Below are 6,034 nucleotides of genomic sequence, written 5' to 3' on the forward strand. Positions count from 1 at the left end.
GTGGGAGCAAGTTGGTTGCTAAGCTTATACACACTTGTGTGCTTTGCAGGAAACTGCGACGGCCAACAGAAAGACAACAAATGGCCGAACTTCCCACAGAACGCGTTGAAGCCTCAGCACCTTTCACATACAGCGGCATGGACTGTTTCGGTCCTTTCATTGTAAAGAAAGCCTGCAAAGAATACAAAAGATACGGCTTGATTTTCACATGTCTGTACTCTAGAGCTGTTCATATTGAAATGCTCGAAGATTTGTCAACAGACTCATTCATCAACTCATTGAGATGCTTCATCAGCCTGAGAGGAGCCATTCAACAACTTCGCTGCGACCTAGGCTCTAATTTTGTTGGTGCCAGGAATGAGCTCAAGGAAGCACTTAAACAATGTGACACTAAGCTTCTGGAAATCTTCCTGACTGAGAAGCAGTGCGAATTTGTCTTCAATGCTCCCTCTGACAGTCCTGCAGGTGGTGTCTGGGAACGCCAGATCAGAACTGTTAGAAATGTGCTGAATGCCACCTTTGCACAGTGCCCAGGTCGACTTGACGACGCCTCCTCAGAACACTGCTATATGAGACCATGGCTATCGTTAACAGCCGCCCGTTAACAGTGGATGGAATCAAGGATCCACAGGCACTGGAGCCTATAACACCGAATCATCTCATTATGATGAAATCTAAAGTTGCTCTTCCTCCTCCTGGAGTATTTGTCAAGGAGGACCTGTATGCGACAAAGAGGTGGAGAGGAGTTCATCTCATCGAACAGTTTTGGAGCCGCTGGAAAAAGGAGTATCTGCTGAACATATCCTTGAGACAGAAATGGCACTCACCTCAGCGCAACTTCAAAGTGAATGACATTGTCATTATTAAGACGACAACCTCCCAAGAAATCAGTGGCAACTTGGACGGGTGATTGAAACTGTTCAAAGTAGTGGTGGCTTGGTTCGTCGAGTTAAAGTGCAAGTTGGTGAGCGGAAACCTCATAAAAAACAAGATCCACCCTCCAAGCCCTCAGTTATTGAGAGACCAATCAAAAAATTGGTGGTGCTCCTAGAGAACTGATTAAAAGAAAGCGATTGACAACACTGCACAAACTGCTTTATTATGCCTCGGATAGCTTAACTTCAGGCTATTCATTTCTTAGAGTCAAGAAATCCTGCACAATTCACTTACTCTTTGTATATTTGTTCATTCATTGTACTAGGATTTGGTGGGAGTGTAAATGTCTTATAAATCGCATTAATATTCTCCTAAACAGTTTATAACATATATAACATTTTATACTTCTATATTAAGACATTATAGTTTTACAGTGTCACTTTATCTGTTCCGCTTTTATTTTGAAAAGCGGCGTTTTCTTCTTCGGATGTTTTTTTTGTGACTCTAAACTTCCGCTACTCTCTCTTCACAATGTGGTGTTCACGTATCGTCGGAAGAACGGTAAAAACTTGTAACATCTTTAGTTATTTATCATGTTCATCCATTTGAATCTTGTAAAGAAAGAGTTTACATTTGTGATTTACTTTATTATTTTTGTATTGCTCGTACATGTTATTTCTAAGAGCTCCGAACTGTGAGGGTGTGTCGAGCTAGAGAGCATGGTAGCTGATGGCAGAAACTCTTTGATTAGCCCCCTTGGAGAAGCGGAATGAGGTATGAAGGAAAATGGGTGGAGTTTGTACTATTATCAGAAGGGATATTGTTTAAGGAAAAGAGAATGTCAATACTTGACATTATTTATGGGTTTATTGCACATGTCATCAATTTAAAAACATATATTCTTTCCGTAAACAGTCATAATATATTGTGTTTCAATTAAAATAAGCATGTGATATTTCATTTGTCATGAAGGCTTAAAAACACATTTCATATTGGTCATTTGTTACAATGATTTGTATTGGGTGTAAACATGATTAATATGTGAACATGATTTATGTGCAAATTATTTGTGAAACTACATAGAAGCATTTTGTATTTCTTCTGTTTATTCTGTAGTTTTCACGGTGTTCATTGTTCATGGTGCATGGTGCTCGTTGAGAGGAAGAAATAAATTGACACCCGTTTGAAACTCTCTGCGTCTTGATCGATATTTCCGAGGGGCCGCTACACTCACGGAGGAGCTCTGGAAGCATAAAAGGAGGAGCAACCACAGTGAAGGATGAGAGAGGACCAGGCCTAGACTTTATTTTATGTTTTTTTGATGTTATGTTTGTGTGGCCGTTGTCCGTGAGGAACTGCCAGCATTTTACTTTCGTTTTGTATTTGTTTAATTTGAATTAAAGATGGTTTAAACGTTCACCAGTTCCTGCCTCCTCCTTCCCATACATACGAACTGCGTTACACAAGTATAACAAGGATATGACATAATTGACAGGAGACACAATGATACGGACCACTTCACCAGTTAATTGGTGGATTTATCTTGATTAAACTGTTGGAAGTACACGTCAACAATATATAACTTGTTCTAGTGATTTACTGTGGGAATTTTAAGCAATTCTCATATTCGTGGGTAAGTAAATCTAGGTATCAGCATCACGCTTGTTGCATTAAACCATCCAGCTGTTATTGGTGACTGTTGTTGCTAAATCTGCATTAACTGACATTACTTCAGTATCGTGATGTATTTCCAAGTAAAGAGAAAATCTCCATCTCTCACCGTTAGCTTACAGCAGGGGAGCAGTTAAAGATGTTTTGCCCAAGTGAACAGAGAAGGACACCATTCCAGAAGAGGATCCATCTTCACATTCTGAGCAAAGATTAAAACAACTCACATGGATAAAGGTTTACCACAAGACTACAGCCAACAAGCATGTACATCTGGACCTGCATGAGAGGATTAACTGTCAACACCAGCAGGTGGTAGTATATTAATCACTCATAAGAACTGGAACTTGAACTCCAGAAACATACCTTAAGCAAGCAGTGTCGATTAATTTTGATAACCGATCTTCACTTTCTTCATTCCAGATGGCACATCATTAATGGGATATGCTTGTTGTGCTAAGCTTTTGGCATCATGCTTGTTGCTATGCCTTATGTGGGTACTGGCAACATACTCATTAAGGTAATCTGAGTAAAGGCAACATGCTCATTGCTTAAGTCTTCAGGGGCCGTTTTCACAAAACCCAACCCAGTAAGAGTTCTCCTAAATAGCAGGAAAAGTTCTTAGCTAAGTTTTCTCGTAAAGAGATAGTTCAAAATGAAAATTTGATGTTTATCTCCTTACCCCGGGCGCATCCAAGATTTAGGTGAATTTGTTTCTTCAGTGGAACACAAATTATGAATTTTAACTGCAACCGTTGCCGTCTGTCAGTCAAATAATGCTAGTGGATGGGAACTATTAAAAATCCAAATAAAACCCTGCGGCTCGTGACAACACATTGATGTCCTAAGACACGAAACGATCGGTTTGTGCAAGAAACCGAACAGTATTTATATAATTTTTTACCTCTAAAACACCACTATGTCCAACTGCGTTCAGCACTCGGTTAGTGCGGTCTGATCACGCAATGACAACGGCAGCACTTATACTTCTAGCGCTTATACTTCAATGAGTGCGAGACATCACTTCCGTTGTCAGAGCGTGATTCAGAGTTCCCATTCACTCGCATTATTTGACTGACAGACGGCAATGGTTGCAGTTAAAAATCATCATTTGTGTTCTACTGAAGAAACAAAGTCACCTACATCTTGGATGCGCTGGGGGTAAGCAGATAAACATCACATTTTCTGTGAACTATCCCTTTAAGACCTATTCACAAAGATGCTGAGACCAACTTTTACAAAGGAATAGATTAAAATAAAGGTTTTAAAATACAAATGTTGCCATATTCAAACAAAGATATTTTTTTTTTATAGAAATGTTGCAATATTCAATTAAAGGTTTTAAAATGTAGGTTAAGTGTCACTAATTAAACGAATATATGTTCAGTTAATTGTCAGCCTCTTACATGTCTGCGTCTCGAGAGACTGCAGAATTCAAGCGACAAATTATATTTTATAGTCAAATACTCTTAGAGCAAAAATTTAGGAGTCCTAATATTAGGACTGATATGCCCATTATTTTTAAGAGTTTCTCCTAAATCTGCAAATTAGGAGCTACTTTTAGCCTTAAGATGTTTTGTGAATATGGCCCCTGGTATTGTTGGCAATGTTGCTTAACACTCTGAGGTCTGAGGGTATCGCCGGCGATACCACCGTGGTTTTTTCTAATCAGTGTGAAAGAGACTCAAAATACTCCATCAGTGTTGCACATACAATTAAGAGTTATACACCATTTTAATCTGTGGAATATCTTCTTTCATTTGTGTACACTCAGAGTAAAAACAAAATGTTGTGCTTTTTGTAAAATAAAGAAAACTAACATGATGCGTGATCTCTCGTCTCCCTCTGAACAAAGTCCAATCTGATAGCTCTCAGAAAATGAACTGTAACTTAAGTGTAATTTTTTTGTCATTAGTATTCACTATGTCTAAAAAAAACGTTAAGATGTCAGGTTTTAAAACATATAAGTCAAATCGAAAACAAACCTTCTGTGTTTATGTAATCTGTATGAAAAGAGAGCCATGTCAGAAATCCGTGATTCAGCTCAACCCACGGAGCGAGTGCTATTCAGACGCAAATTCAGTCAATACATGCATTCATCATCTCAAACGTGTATTTATTGTCTTCAAAAGTGTTTTGAATAGCCATATTTAGCGATCTCTTGCCTCTGTTAGTTCCTTGATTGTCACATGATATGCCTCTTCTTTTACTGAGGCATTTGTGGACAAAAGGGGCAGAGTGCCCTCCGGCTGAAGTATGAATTAAAAACACAGCATCCAGCGCTCATAATGATGACAATATATATAGAATAATAAATATTACTCCTCTGTATAGAAAATTGATATAAACATATGAGAATCCATCAATATTTCTCCAAATGTGTATGCTTTTAAGCATATTAAGCAATTATGGTCAATATAAGATTTAAGAGTCAAATTGTGAAGCTTGAGTCTTAGATCTTTTTAACGATGTATAGTTTGTCAACTGCACATCAACATTTAGGCTCTATAATATAACAAATATAGTAGCCTATATGAAATGCCCTAGAGGTAGGAATGTTCAGACGCTTTGCATCACAGAAATACATTATATTTTAAAGTATATTAAAATAGAAAACCATTATTTGGTTAGAGACTTAAGACTTCTTTTAGAAACATTATAATGGCAATGTGTTCAATCTTTTGACTGGTAGTGTAATTTAACATAGGCCTATACAAAATTTTCTTCATATCATGTGCAATAATACGTGCATGCATGAGATCACAAAAATCATGTTTTTTTTGTCCTGAGTGGACTTTAATCCTGTTGTCAGCATGATCACAGAGGGTTTTTTCACAGCCTACCTGACTGAAAGGCCTCATTAATATGCAAGTCATTTCAGGTCATTATTATTCAATTCTTTTGTCTTCTCAGGTGCATACTGTGTTTCTTGACCAAAAGTGTCTTGGAAAATTTAAATCTCTCTATTGTTTTATATGAAGGAGTAGGAAGGATAATTTTTACTTCATTCTGAAGCAAAAACTCTAGTCTACAACCTCCAATACCCAGAAGTCTTATGAACACAGATTTAATATATATTTTTTGGCCTTATTTCAGTGACTTAAGTTTTTTGTTTTTTCAATAACCACGCATAAACGTTATTCCTTCAAAAACACAAACATGTACATACATGTTTCTCACATATTATTGTAGCCTAGTTTGTGCTGAATACAGTGTAATGACACTTTTGTCATTAATATATTTATGAACAACTGAAAAAAGCACAAATGTCAGGGCATGTCAAAACTTCTCCAGGGCCCCAAAAAACCTCAGACCCCTGAGGGTTAAAGGAACACTCCACTTTTTTTGAAATAGGCTCATTTTCCAACTCTAGAGTTAAACAGTTGAGTTTTAACGTTTTTGAATCCGTTCAGCCGATCTCCAGGTCTGGCGGTACCACTTTTAGCATAGCTTAGCATAGTTCATTGAATCGGATTAGACCGTTAGCATC

Source organism: Megalobrama amblycephala, unplaced genomic scaffold (assembly GCF_018812025.1).
Source record: "Megalobrama amblycephala isolate DHTTF-2021 unplaced genomic scaffold, ASM1881202v1 scaffold415, whole genome shotgun sequence".
Taxonomy (NCBI): domain Eukaryota; kingdom Metazoa; phylum Chordata; class Actinopteri; order Cypriniformes; family Xenocyprididae; genus Megalobrama; species Megalobrama amblycephala.